The sequence below is a fragment of the Macaca fascicularis genome, chromosome Y, assembly GCF_037993035.2.
Source record: "Macaca fascicularis isolate 582-1 chromosome Y, T2T-MFA8v1.1".
NCBI lineage: Eukaryota > Metazoa > Chordata > Mammalia > Primates > Cercopithecidae > Macaca > Macaca fascicularis.
The window spans coordinates 4,899,993-4,922,783 of record NC_132903.1 but is presented as its reverse complement, the minus strand read 5'-3'; the positions used below and the strand labels follow the sequence as shown (position 1 = coordinate 4,922,783).

The 22,791-nt window shown below is 38.4% G+C and overlaps 1 long non-coding RNA gene across 1 annotated transcript in view; it reads right to left on the bottom strand.

The window, feature by feature from the left end:
- LOC141409516 (uncharacterized) overlaps nucleotides 1-22,791 on the bottom strand; it is a 57,603-nt gene that overhangs the window by 10,058 nt on the left and 24,754 nt on the right. Inside the window, exon 2 of the long non-coding RNA XR_012430488.1 lies at nucleotides 19,198-19,299. This is a non-coding gene — a long non-coding RNA (uncharacterized lncRNA). The remainder of the gene's footprint in view (nucleotides 1-19,197; nucleotides 19,300-22,791) is intronic.

Here is a 22,791-nt window from a genome sequence, read left to right as displayed (position 1 = left end):
GTACTGGTTTTTCCTCATCTCTGTGTATTTATCTACCTTTGATCTTTGAGGCTGATGATCTTTGGATGGGGTTTCTGTGTGTAGTGGGGTCCTTTTTGTTGATGTTAATATTGTCACTTTCTATTTGTTAGTTTTTCTTCTAGCAGTCAAGCACCTCTTCTGCACGTCTAGCAGTCAAGCCCCTCTTCTGCAGGTCTGGAACTCCACTCCAGACCCTATTTGCCTGGGTATCACCAGTGGAGGCTACAGAACAGCAAAGATTCCTGCCTTCTCCTTCCTCTAGCAGCTTCATCCCTGAAGAAGGCCCATGCCAGATGCCAGCTGTAGCTCTCCCATATGACATGGCTGTTAATCACTGTGGCCCACTTTAGCCTTGGTAATGGCAGACGCCCCTCCCCACACCAAGCTTGAGCATCCCGGGTCGACTTCAGACTGCTCTACTGGCAGTAAGAATTTCCAGACAGTGCTTCTTAACTTGCTGGTGTCCATGGGAGTGTGGCCCCTGAGCATGACTACTTGCCTCCCTGGCTTCAGCCTCCTTTCTACGGGAGTGAAGGGTTCTGTCTCACTGGGGTTCCAGGCACCAGTGGGGTATGAAAAAAAAGAAAAAGCCTGCAGCCAAATTAGTGTCTGCCCCAATGGCTGCCCAGTTTTGTGCCTGAAACCCAGGGCCCTAATGGTAGAGGCACACGAGGGAATCTCCTGGCCTACAGATTACAAAAGCAGTGGGAGAAACGTAGTATCTGGGCCAGATAGTAGGGTCACTTATGACTTCCCTTGGCTAGGGGAGGGAGGTCCCTGGCTCCTTGCACTTTGCAGGTGAGGCAATGCCCCACTCTGCTTCTTCTCACCCTCCATGGGTTGCACCCACGGCCTAACCAATCCTAGTGAGATGAACAGGGTATTTCCTTGTTCATCAGCATCAACATTTCCTTAGTTGGAAATGCACAGATCTCCTTCCATCTGCATTGGTTTTGCTGGGAGCTGCAGACTGGAGTTGTTCCCATTCAAACATCTTGCCACAAACCTCCCAAGTGTGAGCATTTTATACTACTTTTAAGAATGTAAAGAGCAGCTTTGAGTCTTGATTACTAGGTAAGTAACACAAATGGGGTGTGTATCTTGGAAATTCTCCTTCAGGATTAAAACTTAAAATTGAGAACCAGCTTGTCTTAATTTCTCATCACCATTAGAGTGCTCAGAAATCACATTTCTGGGTTTTTATTGTTGTAGTCATCTTTTTATTATTGGATTTGACCAATTGTACCTAACTTGGTCAAATTTGAATAAGAATTCCAAATTACAAGGAACAAGACTTCTTAAGTGGCTAACATTCCTTACAGCAGAAAAACAGAACAAGACAAAACAAAATTGTTTGTTTTCTGTTTGCTTCTTAAAACATTTTTTTATTTACATAGGTTATTGGGGAACAGGTGGTGTTTCGTTAATAAGTTATTTAGTTGTGATTTGTGAGATTTTGATGCACCCATCACCTGAGGAGTATACACTACCCCTATGTTTAGTCCTTTATCCCTTACCTGCTTCCTATTGTTTTCCCTAGAGTCCCGAAAGTCCGCCGTGTCATTCTTACGCCTTTGTGTCCTCATAGCTTAGCTCCCACTTAGGAATAGGAACACATGATGTTTGGTTTTCCATTCCTGAGTTACTTTACTTAGAATAATAAATTGCAATCTCTTCCAGGTTGCCATTTATTTATTCTTTTTTATGGATAAGTAGTAGATAGATAGATAGATAGATAGATAGATAGATAGATAGATAGATAGATAGATAGATAGATAGAACACAGTGTCTTTATCCACTCATTGATTGATGTGCATTTGGTTTTGTTCCACGTTTTGGCAATTGCCAATTGTACTGCTACAAACATGCATGCCCAAGTATCTTTTTTGTATAATCACTTCTTTTCCTCTGGGTAGATACCCAGTAGTGGGATAGCTGGATCAAATGGCGGTTCTACTATTACTTCTTTAAGGAATATCCACACTGTTTTTCATACTGGTTGTGCTACTTTACATTTTCACCAGCAGTATAGAAGTGGTCCCTGTTCACTGCATTCATGCAAAGATCAACTGTTTCTTTTTATTGTTTTATTATGGCCTTTCTTTCAGGAGTTCGGTGGTATCACGTTGTGATTTTGATTTGTATTTCCCTGAATATTAGTGATGTTGAGCATTTTTATATAGTTATTGACCATTTGTATATTTTCTTTTGAGAACTGTCTATTCATGTCCTGAACCCACTTTTTGATGGGATTGTTTGTTTGTTTTCTTACTAATTTGTTTGAATTCATTGTAGATCCTGGATATTAGTTCTTTGTCAGATGTATAGATTGTGAAGATTTTCTCCCACTCTGTTGTCTTGTTTCTCCCACACAGTTGTCTGTGTGCTCTGCTGACTGTTCCTTTTATTGTATGAAACTTCTTCAGTTTAACTAAGTCTCAGCTATTTATCTTTTTTAATTGCATTTGCTTGTGGGGTTTTGGTTATGAAATACTTGCTAAAGCCTATGTCTAGAATAGCTTTTACAATGTTATTGCTTAGATTTTTTATAGTTTCAGGTATTCGATTTAGGTCCCTAATCCATCTTGAGTTGACTTTTGTATAAGGTAAGAGACGAGGATCCAGTTTTATTCTGCTACATGTGGCTAGCCAATTATCCCAGCACCATTTGTTTAAGAGGGTGTCCTTTCTGCACTTCATGTTTTTGCTTGCTTTGTGGAAAATCAGTTGGCTTTAAGTATTTGGGTTTATTTCTGGGTTCTCTATTTTGTTCCATTGGTTTATATGCCTATTTTTATATCCGTACCTTGCTGTTCTGGTGACTATGGCCTTATGGTATAGTTTGAAATTAGGTAATATGATGCCTTCAGATTTGTTATTTTCCTTAGGCTTGCTTTGGATATATGAGCTTTTTTTTTTTTTTTTTTTTTTTTTTTTTTTGGATTCCATATGGATTTTAGAATTTTTTTTCTAGCTCTGTGAAGAATGATGATGGTACTTAGACGGGAATTGCGTTGAATTTGTAGATTTCTTTAGGCAGTATAATTATTTTCACAGTATTGGTTCTACCCATCCATGAGCATGGGATGTATTTCCATTTATTTGTGTTTATAATCTTTTTCAGCAGTGCTTTGTAGATTTCCTTGTAGAGGTCTTTTACCTCCTTGGTTAGGTATATTCTGAAGTATTTTATTTTTGTAGCTATTGTAAAAGGGGTTGAGTTATTGACTTGATTCTCATTTTGGTTCCTGTTGGTACAAAGAAGACCTGGTGGGTTTTGTACATTAGTTTTGCATCCAGAAATTTTGCTGAATTCTTTTGTCAGTTCTAGAAACTTTCTGGAGGAGTCTTTAGGGTGTTCTAGGTAAACAACCACATCATCAGCAAACAGTGACAGTTTCACTTCCTGTCTCCAATTTACATGCCCTTTATTATTTTCTCTTGTCTGAATGCCCTAGCAAGAACTTCCAATACTGTGTTGAAGAGGAGTGGTGACAGTGGACATCCTTGTCTCATGCAAGTTCTCAGAGGGAATGCTTTTTACTTTTCCCCATTCAGTATTATGTTGTCTGTGAGTTTATCATAGATGGCTCTTATTACATTGAGGTGTGTCCCTTCTATGGAGATATTGCTGAGGGTTATAAGCATAAAGGGATGCTGAGTTTTATGGAATGATTTTTCTGCATTTATTGAGAAAATACTGATTTTTGTTTTTAATTCTGCTTATGTGTTGTATTACATTTATTGACTTGCATACATTAAACCATCTCTGCGTCACTGGTATGAAACCCACTTGATTGTGGTGGATTTTTAAAACATATTGTTGGATTTGGTTTGCTAGTATTTTGTTAGGAATTTTAGCATCTGTGTTCATAAGGGATATTGGTCTTCTTTATCCCTGTATTCATTATGGATATTTGTTCATTAATGATATTAGTTTATTTTACGGTTGTGTCCTTTGTGGTATTCTGTTAATACTGGATTCATAGAGTGATTTAGGTAGGGTTTTATCTTTATCTTGTGGAATAGTGTCAATAATATTGGTACCAATTATTCTTTAAATGTGTGGTAGCATTCTGCCGTGATTGCGACTGGTTCTGGGATTTTTCATTTTGGTAATCTTTAAATTACCATTTAAATCTCATTGTTTGTCATTCATCTGTTTAGGTATCAAATTCTTCCTGATTTAAGCTAGATGGGTTGTATCTTTTTAGGAATTTATCCAGGTTTTTTAGTTTACGTGCATAAAGGTGTTCACAGTAGCCTTCAATAATCCTTTGTATTTCTGTGGTGTCAGTTGTAATATCTCCTGTATCAATTCTTGTTCAGCTTATTTAGATATCCTCTCTTCTTCTATTTTTGTTAATCTTGCTAATGGTCTATCAAAGAAACAGCTTTTTTTGTTTGTTTGTTTATCTTTTGTTTGTTCATTTGTTTCAATTTCATTTAGTTCTGCTCTGATCTTAGTTATTTCCTTTCTTCTGCTGGGTTTGGGTTTGGTTTGTTTTTGTTTCTCTAGTTCCTTGAGGTTTGACCTTAAATATTTTCATGTAGACATTTAGGGTTGTGAATTTTTTCTTAGCACCACCTTTACTGTATTCTAGAGGTTTTGATAGACTGTGTCAATATGTCATTCAGTTCAAAAATTTTTTTAGTTTCTATCTTGATCCTTCTGGAGTAGATTTCCAGTTCTATTCCACTGTGCTCTGAGAATGTGCTTGATATAATTTTACCTTTCTTAAATTTATTGAGACTCATTTTGTGGCCTATCATATGGTCTGTCTTGGAGGATGTTCCAAGCAATGCTGAATAGAATGTATAGTCTGCAGTTGTTGAATGAAATGTTCTGTATATATCTTTTAAGTCTATTTGTTTCAGAGAATAGTGTAAATCCATTATCTTTGTTAACTTTCTCTCTTGATGACCTGGCTAGTGCTGTCAGTGGTGTGTTGAAGTCCCCCACTATTATTGTGTTGCTGTCTATCTCTTTTTTTAGGTCTATTAGGAATTGCTTTATAAATTTACAAGCTGCAGTGTTAGGTGCATATATGTTCAGAATTGTGATATTTTCCTTTTGGACAAAGATTATATTATTTGTAATGTCCCTCTTTGTCTTTTTACACTGCTGTTGCTTTAAAGTTTTTTGTTTGTTTGTTTGTTTGTTTTGTCTGATATAAGAATAGGTACTTCTGCTCACCTTTGGTGTCCATTTGCATAAAATGCCTTTTTCCACCCATTTACCTTAAGTTTATGTGAGTCATTATATATTAAGTGAGCCTCTTTAGGGCAGCAGATAGTTGGTTAATGAATTATTTTTCTTTCTTTTTTTTTATTATTAAACTTTAAGTTCTAGGGTACATGAGCATAACGTGCAGGTTTGTTACATATGTATACTTGTGCCACGTTGGTGTGCTGCACCCATCAACTCGTCAGCACCCATCAACTCATCATTTACATCAGGTATAACTCCCAATGCAAACCCTCCCTCGCCCTCCCCATAATAGGCCCCGCTGTGTGATGTTCCCTTTCCCAAGTCCAAGTGATCTCATTATTCAGTTCCCACCTATGAGTGAGAACATGCGGTGTTTGGTTTTCTGTTCTTGCGATAGTTTGCTGAGGATGATGGTTTCCAGCTGTATCCATGTCCCTACAAAGGACACAAACTCATCCTTTTTTATGGCTGCATAGTATTCCATGGTGTATATGTGCCACATTTTCTTAATCCAGTCTGTCACTGATGGACATCTGGGTTGATTCCAAGTCTTTGCTATTGTGAATAGTGCTGCAATAAACATACGTGTGCATGTGTCTTTATAGCAGCATGATTTATAATCCTTTGGGTATATACCCAGTAATGGGATGGCTGGGCCATATGGTACTTCTAGTTCTAGATCCTTGAGGAATCGCCATACTGTTTTCCATAATGGTTGAACTAGTTTACAATCCCACCAACAGTGTAAAAAGTGTTCCTATTTCTCCACATCCTCTCCAGCACCTATTGTTTCCTGACTTTTTAATGATTGCCATTCTAACTGGTGTGAGATGGTATCTCATTGTAGTTTTGATTTGCATTTCTTTGATGGCCAGTGATGATGAGCATTTTTTCATGTGTCTGTTGGCTGTATGAATGTCTTCTTTTGAGAAATGTCTGTTCATATCCTTTGCCCACTTTTTGATGGGGTTGTTTGTTTTTTTCTTGTAAATTTGTTTGAGTTCTTTGTAGGTTCTGGATATTAGCCCTTTGTCAGATGAGTAGATTGAAAAAATTTTCTCCCATTCTGGAGGTTGCCTGTTCACTCTGATGGTAGTTTCTTTTGCTGTGCAGAAGCTCTTTAGTTTAATGAGATCCCATTTGTCAACTTAGGCTTTTGTTGCCATTACTTTTGGTGTTTTAGACATGAAGTCCTTGCCCATGCCTATGTCCTGAATGGTATTACCTAGGTTTTCTTCTAGAGTTTTTATGGTATTAGGTCTAACATTTAAGTCTCTAATCCATCTTGAATTAATTTTCGTATAAGGAGTAAGGAAAGGATCCAGTTTCAGCTTTCTACTTATGACTAGCCAATTTTCCCAGCACCGTTTATTAAATAGGGAATCCTTTCCCCATTTCTTGTTTTTGTCAGGTCTGTCAAAGATCAGATGGCTGTAGATGTGTGGTATTATTTCTGAGAGCTCTGTTCTGTTCCATTGGTCTATATCTCTGTTTTGGTACCAGTACCATGCTGTTTTGGTTACTGTAGCCTTGTAGTTAGTTTGAAGTCAGGTAGCGTGATGCCTCCAGCTTTGTTCTTTTGACTTAGGATTGTCTTGGCAATGCGGGGTCTTTTTTGGTTCCATATGAACTTTAAAGCAGTTTTTTCCAATTCTGTGAAGAAAGTGATTGGTAGCTTGATGGGGATGGCACTGAATCTATAAATTACCTTGGGCAGTATGGCCATTTTCACGATATTGATTTCTTCCTATCCATGAGCATGGTATGTTCTTCCATTTGTTTGTGTCCTCTTCTATTTCACTGAGCAGTGGTTTGTAATTCTCCTTGAAGAGGTCCTTTACATCCCTTGTAAATTGGATTCCTAGGTATTCTATTCTCTTTGAAGCAATTGTGAATGGAAGTTCATTCATGACTTGGCTGTCTGTCTGTTACTGGTGTATACGAATGCTTGTGATTTTTGCACATTAATTTTGTATCCTGAGACTTTGCTGAAGTTGCTTATCAGCTTAAGGAGATTTTGGGCTGAGACAGTGGGGTTTTCTAAATATACAATCATATCATCTGCAAACAGGGACAATTTGACTTCTTCTTTTCCTAACTGAATACCCTTGATTTCTTTCTCTTGCCTGATTGCCCTAGCCAGAACTTCCAACACTATGTTGAATAGGAGTGGTGAGAGAGGGCATCCTTGTCTTGTGCCAGTTTTCAAAGGCAATGCTACTTCTTTAGCTACTTCTTTAGCTACTTCTGCTCACCTTTGGTGCCCATTTGCATAAAATGCCTTTTTCCACCCATTTACCTTAAGTTTATGTGAGTCATTATATATTAAGTGAGCCTCTTTGGGGCAGCAGATAGTTGGTTAGTGAACTATTTTTCATTCTGCCATTCTCTATCTTTAAATTGGAGCATTTAGGCCATTTATATTTAATGTTAGTATTGAGATATGAGATACTGAAGCAGGGAATGTAAAAAAGAAGAAAACAAAACAAAACAAGTATTCTGTACTAGGCTGACTCACTCTAAGGCCCAGTGATAAGCAAGACTCTAGAAGGACTCTGGCAGCACTATCAGCAGAGCCAGGGCCCAGAAGGAATGGGCTTCAGGAGCAGAGATGACAAAAACAAGTTTTTCTTGTCAGTTTCCCTTCTATGAAATTACCTCCCCATACCATTATTCTTTATTCTGCTCTCATAACTATTTTTGTAATTGCTTCTCCAAGATTGTAAGGATTTTGTAAGTTCCTGTTTTCTCACCTGTGCAGTATGGTGAAGGTATAAGACATGACTAAGTGGCAACACCTGTCACTCTTTGATAAACTGCCTTTGTTCTGCTTCTATAAGCTTGCTTGCCCACCCTGCCTGCAAATTTCCCATCACTAGCTGGACAACCCCCTTCGGTTGCATGTATAAAAGTCAAGCCCTGTCTTTGTTTGAGACTCAGCCTCTGGATGTTAATCCTCTGGGCCAGTGCACCTAAGTGAAGCCTCCAGTTTACGAAAGAGGTGTTAGCTTTTTTAAATCCCGTTTTACCCATTGATATCTCTTATCCCTTAATTCCTGCAACAGTACCATTTCATTAATTGTGCTTTTTTCACTGCACATCTTTTTTTTTAAATTTTTTTTATGACCTGCGAGATTTATGCTTAAAGGGGTCCTGTTTTGATGCATTTTCAGGATGTTACAAGATTTAGAGCTCCTTTAGCAGTTCTCAATAGTAGTGAATTCTCTCAGCATTTGTTTATCTGAAAATCACTGTATCTTTCCTTCATAATGGAGTTTACTTTTTCTAGAAACAAAATTCTTGACTCCTAATTGTTTTATTTAAGAAAGCTGAAAATAGGACCCCATGCCTTGTAGCTTACAAGGTTTCTGCTGAGAAATCTGCTGTTAATCTGTCAGGTTTTCATTTACATTGTAACTGATGCTTTAATCTCACAGCCTTTAAGATTATTTCCTTCATCTTAACTTTAGATAACCTGGTGACAGTGTGCATGACTGATGATCTTATTGTGATGAATTTCCTGGGTGTTCTTTGTTCATCTTGTATTTCGATGTCTAGGTCTGTAGTGAGCCTGGGGAAGTTTTCTTCAATTATACCCCCAAATATATTTTCCAAACTTTCAGATTTCTTCCTCAGGAATGCCAGTTATTCTTAAGTTTAGTCATTCAACATAATCTCAGACTTCTTGGAGGCTTTGTTCATATTGTCTTATTCTTTTTTCTTTGTCTTTGTTGGATTGGGTTAATTCAAAGACCTTGTCTTCAAGCTCTAAATTTGTTTCTTCTACTTGTTTGATTCTATTACTGAGCCTTTCCAGAGCATTTTACATTTCTATAAGTTTATTCATTGTTTCCTGAGGTTTTTTTTTTTTAATTTATGCTGTCTATTTCACTGAATATGTCTCCTTTCACTTCTTATATTTTTTATATCTTTACATTGGGTTTTGTTTTCTTCTGGTGACTCCCTGAATAATTTAATAACTATCCTCTTGAATTCATTTTAAAGTAAATCAGGAATTTATTCTTGGCTTGGATCCATTGCTGGTGAGCTACTGTAATTTGCAGGGGTGGAGGGGCGGGTGCTTGATAACCTTGTTTTGTTATATTAGCAGAGTTTGTTTCCTCATTCATTCTTATCTGGATAAGCTCTGTCAGAGAGAGTATAGGTCTCAAAGCTGTTGTTTAGATTCTTTTGTCCCATGGTGTTGGGAATAGGCCCCCAATTATGGCCAATAACTGCCTCCCAAACTGGTCATAAACAAAATCTCTGCAGCACTGTGACATGTTCATGACGGCCAGGATGCCCACGCTAGAAGGTTGTAGGTTTACCAGAATTAGGGCAATGAACACCTGGCCCACCCAGAGCCAAAAACCGCTTAAAGGCATTCTTAAACCACAAACAATAGCAGGAGTGATCTGTGCCTTAAGGACATGCTCCTGCTGCAGATAACTAGCCAAACCCATACCTTTACTTCAGTCCTTCCCTTTATTTCCCACAAGAAATACATTTAGTTAATCTATAGTCTATATAAACAATAGTTATCACTGGCTTGCTGTCAATAAATTTGTGGGTAAATCTCTGTTCAAGGCTCTCAGCTCTGAAGATTGTGAGATCCCTGATTTCTCACTCCACACCTCTATATTTCTCTGTGTGTATATTTTATTCCTCTAGTGTCACTGGGTTAGGGTCTGCTTGACTGAGCTGGTTTTGGCAAGTGGTGTCCATACATGGGGGCTTGAATCCAGGTTGAAGGGTTGCAGGAGTGATGGTTGGAGAACATGGAACTAAGCTGGAGGACACCCAAGTACTCTTAAAGCAATCCCAATGATGAGTAAGAAGGGGAGCTTAGAAGCATCAGGGTAGCAATGGAACAAGTGTGGGCTCTGGTTTGTTCCACTTTAGAACCTTTTCATACTGATGAGGAGGAGGAAGGAGAGTATAATGAAATAACAGAGGAGGTGATAGAGCAGGTTTGTTTGCCCACTAAAGCTAAAGTGGTAAAGGAGGCAGAAGTTCATCCCTACTCTTCTGCACCCCCTCATTATTATTTTGAAGAAAAAGAGTGGCCTGACCCTCCAGAGATTTCTTTTCCAGAAGACACTGGGCAAAAAATAGTTGGCGTTGTGACTGTTCGAGCAGCATCTCTAGCAACTGTTCTTAGTTCTGTTCAGGCAGAAATCCAGCAAGCTAGATGAGAGAGTGATTTAGAGGCTTGGCAGTTCTCTGTTAGGATACACACACCTGATCAACAGTGAAATATTACAGCTACATTTGAGCGTTTTTCCTTTCAAATTACTGAAAGAATTTAAAGAAGCTATGAATCAGTATGGGCCAGGTTCTCCTTTTGTAATGGGGCTGTTAAAGAATGTTGCTGTTTTCAGTCAGATGATTCCTACTGACTGGGACACTCTTACTCAAACTTGTCTAATTCCTGCTCAGTTCTTACAATGTAAAACTTGATGGGCAGATGAAGCTTCCATTCAGGATGCTTGCAATGCCTAGGCCCAACCTTAAATTAATATAACTGCAAACCAACCTTTAGGGTTCAGCAGCTGGACTGGTTTAGATGCACAATGGTCATGCAGGATGATGCCATAAAACAGGTTACAGGAGTGTGCTTTAGAGGTTGGGGGGGAAAAATCACTTCAGGTGGAGAATAATACCCTTCCTTTAGTACAATAAAACAGGGACAAAAAGAACCATACATGGATTTTATAGCTCAATTACAGAAGTCTCTTAAAAAGGTGAATGCAGATTTGGATGCTCAGGATATAGTGTTGCAGTTATTAGCATTTGACAATGCTAATCCCAGTTACCAGGCTGCTCTGCCACCTATTAGAGGGAAAGCACATTTAGTTGATTATATCAAGGCTTGTGATGGTATCGGAGGTAATCGCATAAAGCTACTTTGTTGGCACAGGCAATGGCAGGACTGAGTGGATAAAGGAAATGCTCCATTTCTTGGAGCTTATTTTAACTGTGGGAAGCACGGTCATACTAAAAAAATTTTAAAAATTTTTTAAAAATAGAAAAAATGAGCGAGTCAGGCTGCCAGATAGGGGAAAAAAGAAAACTGCTGAGCCTGAAATATGTCCAAAATGTAACAAAGGAAAACATTGGGCTAATCCGTGTCACTCCAAGTTTGATAAAGATGGGAACCCAATTTCAGGAAACGCCATGAGGGGCCCATTCCAAGCCTTGTTCCAAACTGAGGCATTTCCAGCTCAGGCCATTCCTTCACCCTGTACAATGTCTGTCCCCTGCCACAGCTGGTAGTACTACAGTAGAATTATGCTGCACAAAGCTCTGAGCCTTCTGCCTGGGGAACACCCACAAAAAAATTCCAACAGGAGTCTGTGGACTCTTGCCAGTGGGGATGATAGCATTACTTCTAGGAAGGTCTAGTTTAAATTTAAAAGGTGTACACATACAAGCAGGAGTCATTGATTCAGATTCCAATGTGGAAATTCAAATTGTTGTATCTACTTCTGTTCCCTGGAAAGCAGAGTCAGGAGAGTGTATAGCACAGCTTCTGACTGCGCTGTATGTGGGAATGGGGAAAAGTGAAATTAAATAAACAAAAGGATTTGAAAACACAAGGCAAAGTGGCTTACTGAGTGAATCAAATTACTGATAAACATCCTACCTCTGAAATAGCTATTCAGGGAAAAAAATTTAAAGGTTTGGTAGACAGAGAAGTAGAACAACTAGTTTAAAAGTTGGGAAATAGGTAAAATAATAACTTGGGGTAGAAGTTATGCTTGTGTTTCTCCAGGACCACATCAAGAGCCAAACTGGATACCATCAAGACACCTGAAAACTTATCATGAGCCAGGTGCTGAGGAAGAGATTCCAGGAGGATCCTGAGGACCACCCTGTTGCAGCCAACTTGTGACTGATACTGAAGAGGACCCCAAATGTCACAAGCGACACCCACTGAACACAGCCATCCACCTGGGGATGGATCAAGAAGCTGTCACAGGCTGAGTGTGGTGGCTCATACCTGTGATCCCAGCACTTTAGGAGACCAGGGTGGGTAGATCACGAGGTCAGGAGATCAAGACCATCCTAGTTAACATGGTGAAACCCTGTCTCTACTAAAAGTACAAAAAATTAGCTGGGCATGGTGGCAGGCACCTGTAGTCCCAGCTATTCGGGAGGTTGAGGCAGGAGAATGGCATGAACCCAGGAGGCAGAGCTTGCAGTGAGCTGAGATTGTGTCACTGAACTCCAGCCTGGTTGACAAAGTGAGATTCCATCTAAAAAAAAAAAAAAAAGAAAAAACAAGACAAAGAAAGCTGTGATAAATGGTGGAAGAAAACCTGAGGAAAGCAGGACAACCAGTCACAATGAATAGTTAATGGTAGCTATGATAGCAGGGATCACCATTGCTATGAGTATTCCTTAAATAAGGGCTGACACAGAGAACAATTATACTTATTGGGCATGTTTATCAATCTTGGCTGGCAATAATGCCTGGATGTAATCACTCTATGACACAGTTACGCATGCTTTCTGATCTCAGTGTTTACCACAATAAATCTGCTCCTATAATTGAGGCATACTGCCCTCAAAAACCTATTTGTAAAAAGGATTGGACCCAGTTAGAAAAAATGAAATACTTGTTTAGGAAGATTGCATTGTACAATAGGCAGAGGTGCTGCACAACAATTCCTACGGAATCATTATTAATTGGTCCCCTACGGGGATGTTTAGCTTGAATTGCACCTGTCAGTCTGCATGCCAGGGCCACACTATGTTCAGCTGGTCTGAACAAAATGGTCAGATGGTAGAAATGATAAGAAGTGCAGCAATAGTTCCTATTATCTGGAACCATGGCAGTATAGTGGCACCTCAACCTCAAATCCTATGGTCTGCTATAGGAGCTAAATGTAAGGATTTGTGGAAACTATTAATAGCTCTTAATAAGATCAAAATTTGGGAAACAATAAAAAAGCATCTAGAAGGACACTTTACAAACTTGTCTTTGGATATTAATAAATATTTAAAGCATCCCAGGCACATCTGACCTTAATGTCAGGAACTGGAGTGCTTGAAGGAGCTCCAGAGAGATTAGCAGCTAGTAACCCATTAAAATGGATAAAAACACTTGGAAGCTCTGTGATGTAATGATGATTATGCTTTTAATCTGTGTTGTTTGTCTTAGAATATTCTGCAGATGTGGATCTCGATTCCTGCGAGAAGTAATTCACAGTGACAAAGCTGCCTTTTATTGCTCTGCAAATGAAAGAAGGGGGACATGTTGGGAATAGGCCTCCAAATATGGCCATAAACTGGTCCCAAAACTGGCCGTAAACAAAATATCTGCAGCACTGTGACATGTTCATGATGGCCATGACAATCACCCTGGAAGGTTGTGGGTTTCTGGAATGAGGGCAAGAAACACCTGGCCCATCCAGGGAGGAAAACCACTTAAAGGCATTCTTAAATCACAAACAATAGCATGAGTGATCTGTGCCTTAAAGGCATGTTCCTGCTACAGGTAACTAGCCAGATCCATCCCTTTACTTCAGCCCATCCCTTTATTTGCCATTAAGAAATACCTTTAGTTAATCTATAATCTATAGAAACAATGGTTATCACTGGCTTGCTGTCAATAAATTTGTAGGTAAATCTCTGTTCAAAACTCTCAGCTCTGAAGGCTGAGACCCCTGATTTCCCACTCCACACCTCTAAATTTCTGTGTGTCTTTTATTCCTCTAGTGCCGTTGGATTAGGTTCTCCCTGACTAAGCTTGCCTCAGCACCATGGGGTATTCCTTTGATGTACTACTCTCCCCTTTTTCTTATGGACGTAGCTTCCTGAGAGCTCAGTTTAGTGATTGTTATCTCTCTTCTACACCTAGCCACCCAGCAAGTCTACTGGGCTCTTCACTGGTACCAGGCATTGTCTACCCAGAGTTCTAGGGTGTGAATTGTCTGTGGTTCTCTCAGTCATGGATACCAGCACTTGTTTCAGCAAAGGTAACAGGGGTTAGAGGGTTTTTAGCTTTAGTAGTTTAAGCTGTGATGGTTCTTAGCTTCGGTAGTTTAATACATTATTTTTATGCTGATTGACCTCCTGCCTGGAGGGGGTCCTTTGCAGAAAGCATCAGCTGTGGTAGTATGGGTAGTAACAGGTGGTGTTTGGGGCTCTAGATATTTAAAGTATATGCCCTTCTTCCTCTGTTAACAGGATGGGTAAGCAAGGACCACTGGGTGAGGGCAGAACTAGATGTGTCTGAGTTGAGATTCTCCTTGGGTGGGTCTTGCTGCTGCTGCAGTGAGTGATGGGGTGAATTCCCAGGTGAATGGAGTTATATTTCTAGAAGGATCATGGCTGTCTCTACTTTTTCATGCAGATTGTCAAGAAAGTCAGGGAAAAGTGGCAGTCACAAGCCTCAACCAGTTCCCAGGCAATCTAAAGGACCACTCTCATTCCCACTATGCCTCCCCCAATATCACCAAGACTGTTTCCAGGCAGTGGGCAAGTAGGGCTGAGAACTTGTTCCAGGCTACCCACCTCCCAGCTATGAAAGCAATTATTGCTTTCCTTCTTCCCCTGCCTGTGGAGTCTGCACACAACATTCACATCCTCCTCCGAGTTCTGACAAGGAGATTTCTGGATTAGTTCAAATTGCTACACAGTTCAGCTGCACATTTTTTTCTCCCTGTGTCCTTTTCCCAGTGGCTCTGGCCATCCCCTCAAAGGACTCCATTGATGCCAGGAAGAAATTGTTTGTTAGGGGACTCATGGGCTTTTCCCACTGCTTCCTCTACCCCTGTATTTTGCTTTGCTTTCTAAATTGACTCAGTTCCAGGTAAGGTCTGAATTGTCTCTTATAATCTAGACTTTGTTTTTCCAGTAGGGATGTGTGTTTGGAGATGGATAATATCACTTTCTTACTTCCACAATTTGGGCACTCACAGTATTCTCAGTGTCTCCCAGGTCGTATGGGAGAAATCAGCTTCCTTCGGAGGGTCTATGGGTCCTCCCAGGTTTTCTGAATTATTTCTGTGGTCATTCTGGAGCAAAAATTCATGACGTGAGGCTCCACACACTGCTCTATCTGCCAGAGAGGGAGCTGTAATATAGTGCTGTCCTGTCTCTTGTCCACCATGATCTGCCACTATATCCATTGAAAGATTTTGAGAAGTATATGCTGCATCTTGATTTTAATTGAGATCACCAGAAAATAGTAGCAAGGAGATAAGCCCCTTGGGGGATGTTTGCAGCCATGACAAGGCCCAGTGATGGTGAACTGAAAGTCAGGGAGACAATTAGACCCTCTGTGTTTGCTTCTTGTCTCACAAAAGAATTGCTTTTTTGTTTACTTTTCTTTCACGTTATTTCTCCCTTCCTTTCCTTTTTGCCATCTTTGATACTAAGAGAAATGAGAAATTTAGAGAAGTCTTCTAGCACCTCAAATCCCTCAAAAAACTCTGAACAAATACTCCCCTTACCCCTCTTTTGGGGTGATGTTGGTGAAGTTTCAAGAGTCATGGGGAGATTCTTCTTAAGTCTAAAGCTCTGCTTTCTTGTATTACATTGCCTGGTCTCTTTGGCTTTGGGGGTTGAAGAGATTACCTTTTACTGTGAGAGGATTTGGCCTCGGCATGTGTAATGGCAGACAAGAGCTACAAAGTTAGGAGTGACTGAGGAGAGTTTACAGAAAGTAGTCGAACGTTTTTTTTTTCCCCTCTCGGGAAGTTATTGTTTAGAATCCCAATTCTAGCTCAGAAGTGCCTTCTAAAGAGTCTTCTCTATTGCCTTTCCTTCCAAAATTCAACTCAATTTGACTTGTGTGAGCATATTAGGGTAAGGAGCTGAACTGTTGTTTTCATAGGCAAATGAGAGACTGAGTTTCCTCAGCTCTGAAGAGCAAGGGAATTTGCTTCTCCCCGCTGAAAGGCACCCCTTGGTGACTGAAGGTATTGATGGAGTGTCTGTGGGTTTGAACTCCAGTGATATGCAATGGCCCTACAGGGAACTATCAACAACTTAATTTAAAAGTCTCATCCAGGATGCACAGATAGGGAGCTGATCATTATATGCTTTGGACTGTCTTGGAGGTGCTAGAACTCTTGATAGATAGGCAGAGATATGTAAGCAAGTGGGAATGACTCAGTCGTGACACACTATTGAGTCACACCCACAACCAGCAAACTTGGACCCTTCACACTAAGCCCTACAACACAACTCGGTTCTTCTTTTTAAGAAGAAAAGTGGAAAACCAATTAAGGATGAGAAAAGACCTGAAGAATGACTCCCTTTCTGGCACCCTTTTTGGTTTTATGGCACCTCTACCTCCAAATGGTGATGTAAATAGGAGAACCTTCAAGGGTTTCTAGCACTCCAGCTGCCTACATATTAGGTCTGCTCTTGTGCACATTTTAAACTTATGGGAAAATTACACCAAGGAAAATTCAGAGCCTGAAGGTCAACCTGCCACCAGAAAGGTTCTAAGTTCTGTGTCTATCTCTCTGCTTTCTCTTCTGCTGAAGTCTGCTGTTGCTTTTGTACTAATGTTGAGATAAAAGGAAAATCCCACTATTTGTTTTAAACTTCTTTTGGTAACTGATAAGTTTGTGGCATCTCGTGATGAGAGTTCTGAAATAAAAGCTGTAGGATTTTTCTATGAGTTTCTATGGATATTCATGTGTGTTTACATGTACATACATGTATTCTGTTAGGTTCTTAGTGACTGCAAGTTAACAAATTTGCTTAATTGAAGGAGTACTTATATATGTAGTAAATAACAAGCCCAAACACATCTCAGTACGTATGGCTTCAGAAAATTCTGATAAATAGTTGGTTTTAAAATTACTGGTAAAGTAATAATAGAAATGTCTTAAGAATTGTCAGCATTTTTTTCATTTTTAATAGAGTTATTTTATATCTATTCTTGTCAAATATTGTACGGTGTATAAATTTGGCAAAGTGTTATAAAACTATAAACCCAGTCCAAAACAGAACAGTCTTTGCTTGTGTAATTTTTCTTTTTGTTTTTCTTTGTTTTGTTTTGAAACAGTCTCACTTTGTTGCCCAAACTGGAATGCTGTGGTGCATTCTTGGCTCACTACAACCTCTGTTCCCATAGTTCTTAGATTATAGGCATTAGCTGCCAGGCCCGATGGCTTATGTAATTTTTGATAAAACATTTAATATTGTTAGTTTATTGGAAAAAACTAAATCTTGAGTTATTGGTAAAAATAGCCATATATTTTACACAGATGTTTACAAATAAAGACCTGAAATTCACAGGCTATAAAAATGATTGATAGGGAAATAATGTTAAATGATGACTATCATAGTTGTCATAAATAATCTAAGAAAACTATTAGAATATAATAATTAGGTAAATGTTATGGAATAAATGCTTCTAAATATCATAATTTAGAACCCAAAGTAATGTTAAATCACAGATATTTGGCCGGGCGCGGTGGCTCAAGCCTGTAATCCCAGCACTTTGGGAGCCCGAGACGGGCGGATCACGAGATCAGGAGATCGAGACCATCCTGGCTAACACGGTGAAACCCTGTCTCTACTAAAAAATACAAAAAACTAGCCGGGTGAGGTGGCGGGCGCCTGTAGTCCCAGCTACTCAGGAGGCTGAGGCAGGAGAATGGCGTGAACCCGGGAGGCGGAGCTTGCAGTGAGCTGAGATCCGGCCACAGCACTCCAGCCTGGGTGACAGAGCAAGACTCCGTCTCAAAAAAAAAAATAAAAAATAAAAAATAAAAAATAAATCACAGATATTTAACTAAATATCTGGGTAATTTTCAATTAAAAATTACAGAAAAACATTACTTCTAAAAATATGTTCTTATTAAAAGGTAAATAATTTTGTCTAATTCTAAGGTTCGGTATGAAATGAAGTAAAAGTAACAAGAAATAAAATAGAAATAAAGGTGTAGATATGGGGAGGTATTTTTGGTAAGACAGGTTAAAAGAAAAATAATTATAAGAAGGAATAGTCTTGTATGGCAAATTTTTTCACTAAAATAAAATGGCTGTTAAAGAGGGATGTTCAGGACAAACCCAAAAGTCCATGCATGTTGTGAATTGTTTGTGTAAGTCATAAAATGCTATTAAAAATTAAATTTATAAAACAGACACATGATTAAGTTAGCTATAATAAAATATAAAAAGTAATAATCTAAAAATGACATTGATATTAACAATACACAATACAAATAAAATAATTGGTTAGAACAAGATTGTATTAAAAATATTTGACATCTGTTTCCCTGCTTACTTGCTTGTTTTCTGGGACAGAGTTTCACTCTGTTGGTGAGGCTAGAGTGCATTGGTGTGATCTTGGCTCACTACAATCTCTCCCTCTCAGGCTGGTAGAGACAGGGTTGGACTGGCCAGCTTGTCCTGGCTGGTCTCAACTGACTGAGCTCAGGCAATCCAACTTCCTGGCCTTCCAAAGTGCTAGCATTACAGGGGTGAGCCACTGTACCTGGCCAAAGGCATTTGGTCTCTCAAGGAAATACGTTTTTAATTTTTAAATTCTATAATCTGTTTCTTTATGAAATTTTTCAGATTAATATTGAAGCAGTGTCATTCATCTTGGGTAATAGCTCAGGTTTGTTGTCTCATAGCCATGGAAAACTAATACATGGGCACATTAAGGTGAGGTTCAGAGCTGAAGTTTAATAGGCGAAAGAAAGAGAAAAGGTCTCTCTGCTGCAGAGAGAAAGGTCCCAGAGAAAATGGGTTTCCAGTTCTGTGGTGAAATTGCACAGAGTTTTATAGACTACCTTGAGGAGTTGTCAGACATAAGGTGTGAAAGATTGGTCGAACAAGGTTCACAATTTGCATAACATATGAGGAAGCTGGCCAGTCCAACCCTAATCTTTTAATATGGAGATTACTTCTCTGCCATGTTGTCTACTTTTTTACTGTACACATGGTGACAAAGAAAAGGGTCAATGAAGTCTCCATGTTGAACATACCTCGCTCTCAGGTAGCCTTTTTCTATTGGCACAGCTGCAGGTATTCATCTGTGCAAGCTTCCAGCTTGCTTATCTACATCTTCAGCTTGACTTTTCAGGATGCTGTTTGTTAGAAAAGGAATTATTTGGGGGTCAATTTTTGTTAAAAGGGAAACCTTGCTGAAGACTCTGTTGCCCTAATGATCTGTCTAAATAATATTTTTAGCTCCTGTATCAATATCTCAGAAGTTTGACTTCTGTACCCTGCTTCTTCAGGTTTTTCTCTCATTTGAAAAGGCCTAGGATAGTAACTTTTCTCCTTTACCTTGTGTTTACTCTTATAATATTTTATAACAATAACAGTCTGAAGTAAGAAAGATTTTTAAAAATAGGCAAATAAAAATCTTATAGAATTCGCTATCTATATGTCTCTTTACCTATATGTTTATATATGTTATGTTGAATATTTCCCTACCAAATTATAGAAAAAGCTCTAATTAATTGCTTTAAATAATGTTACTGTTTATCAGATGGATAAAAGCTATCTTGATTAATGCCTTTTAGTTCAGTTGACTTTGGTAACCTCTGGTAAGATTAAGTTGGTAAATTTTTCTTTATTATCTCTAGTAATTTACATCTTTAAAGTCATGTTATATTTAAAATAATTAATCATAGGTTTTTCACTGGGAATCTGGGTTACTAAGAATTAGAATAGTAGGACAGCAAGATGTATATTTAGTAAGGTTATAAAATATGAGTGTTTTTTTCTAAAGAAAATGTCATTTTTATCGTTTAGAGGCTCCTTAAACATGACTCTAAAATTTAAAATTTATACAAATAAAACCAAATGGATATAGAAAAAAATATTAGCTTGGTGTAAAAGTAATTGTGCTTTTTGTCATATGAAAGTCATGGCAAAAACCACAATTACTATTGCTCCTACCTAATAAAAGGGTGGGAATTTAGAAACGTTGACTCTTGGGTGGCCCTGTGATCACTCACAGTGTGCAACTGCAGCTGGGTTGCCTTCAGTCACTAAAGGTAAATTTTACCAGTGGAATTAAGAGATGAATCATACTCTTACTCTCAAGGAATTGGTGCACTGAATGCATAAGGAAATGTAAACTAATAAGGAAAAAGTGAAAATTTGATTATTTGGTTATTATTTAGAATAGCCAAGATGAGACTAAAGAAATACTGAGTGGATTCTTAGCTACTCATAGAAAGAAAAATTAAACCAGGGCAAAAAAAAATTACATCTGAAACCTGTAGTTACCAAAAATATAGTCAATGTGAGGGAAGGACAAAACTAAGCTACCATTAAAATCAGAAAGTATAATCTTAAGAAATTGTTACATTTTGTAGATTGGTATCATCAGCTTTAAGAAAAACCTTTACTACAATGGATTTTAAAAATAACTTTAAAAACAGTATCCTTAATTTTAAATGCTACAGAATGAAAGAGCTTGTTTGGTTTGATTCATGTCTACAATCCAGTTAACAAATTACTGATGAATATATGGGACACAGATGCAAAGGAGTCTAATTCTAAGAGAACAACCAGCCTACTGGACTGGTTAAATGCCACTGTAAGGTTCATCGATCCTGAGAAGGGGACTGTTCAATTATCCCTAATAGAATGTCAAGTGGAGCAACCCAAATGAGCAAGTTAATATGCTTCACATGCAAGCCATATGATGGCTTTACGATGGCTGAATATGGTTCCACAGAATATACCTATTACCTATGTCATGCTAAATGCTGGGGTTAAGAAGGCGCCTTTTACATGGGCACCTCATGTGACATTACTTCTGCCGAATCATACAACTACTTAAGAAGCCTTATTAAATTTGCTCTACCTCCTGTTCCCTACAGATGCTTAATAAAACATTAAGATGAATAACAATAACAATGAAATTGGAAAGTGAAAGAAAATCAAAGGACTTGCTCCAGAAGGTTGATAGAAATCTTTAAATGGTTATTAATAAATAAAATGAAGCTTGGTGTGCTGACTCATGCCTGCAATCTCCTCACTTTGGAAGGCAAAGGCAGGCGGCTCATGAGGTCAGGAGATCGAGACCATCCTGGCTAACAGAATGAAACCCCATCTGCTCTTACTTTAAAAAAAAAAAAAAAGAAATTAGCTGAGCATGGTGGTACATACCTGTAGTCCCAGCTACCTGGTAGACTGAGACAGAATTGCTTGAACCGGGGAGGTGGAGGTTGCAGTGAGCTGTGATAGTGCTACTGCACTCCAGCTTGTGCAACAGAGCAAGACTCCATCTCAAAAATAAATAAATTAAATAAGTAAATAAATAAATATTGATAGGGTCAAAACAAAGGTATTTATAATAATATTAAAGGCTAGTCCATCTTAAGTTAATTTTTATATATTGTGAGAGATACGGATCTAGTTTCATTCCTCCAAATGTGGCTCTCCAGTTTTCCCAGTACCATTTATTGAATAGATTGTCTATCCAGCAGTGTATGTTTTTTGTCTGTTTTGTACAAGATCCACTGGTGGTAGGTATTTGTTTTATATCTGAGTTCCCCACTCTTCCATTGGGTTACATGCCTATTTTCATACTAGTACCATGCTGTTTTGGCTACGATAGCCTTGCAGTATAACTTGGAATTGGGTAATGTGATGTCTCTGGATTTGATCTTTTTGCCTAGGATTGCTTGGGCTATTCAGGCTTTTTGTTGGTTCCACATTAACTTTAGGAATTTTTTTCTAATTGTGTAAAAAGTAGCATTGGTATTTTCATATAAATTCCATTGAATCTACAGATTGCTTTGGACAGAATGCTCATTTTAACAATATTGAACATTTTAATCCAGTGCATGGGATACTTTTCCATTTGTTTGTGTCATCTAAAATTTCCTTCACCAGTGCTTTGTAGTTTGCCTTGTAGAGATATTTTACCTCCTTGTTTAAGTATTTCCTAGGAATTTCATTTTATTTCATTTTTTGTAGCTATTATAAGTGAAATTGAGTTCCTGATTTGATTCTCGGCTTGGTTGGTTGTTGGTGTACAGCAGTGCTACTAATTTATGTACATTGATTCTATAACCTGGGACATTACTGAATTCATTGACCAAATCTAGGAGTCTTAGAGTAGTGTTTAGGGATTTGGAGGTGTAAGATAATATACTTGGCAACAGATTGACTTCCTCTTTTCTAATTTGGATGCCCTTTCTTTCTTTCTCTTGTCCGATTGTTTTGGCCAAGTCTTTTAGTATTGTGCTGAATAGAAGTGATAAAAGTGGGCATTCCTGTCTTGTCCCAGTTTTTAGGACTGGAACAACTTTTCTTCATTCAAATATGATGTTGGCCATGAGTTTGTCATATATGGCATTTATTATTTTGAGATGTTTTTTCTATGCCTAGTTGAAGACTTTTTATTATAGAGGATGATGGATTGTCATGAACGATTTTTCTGCGTATAAGGAGATAATTGCATGGTTTTTAAAAATTGTTTGTGTAATGAATCACATTTATTGACTTGTGTATGTACTGAACTATCCATGTATTCCTAGGATGGAACCTACCTGATCTTTGTTTGTGATGTATTGTTGGATTTGGTTTGTTAGAATTTTTACAGGATTTTTACA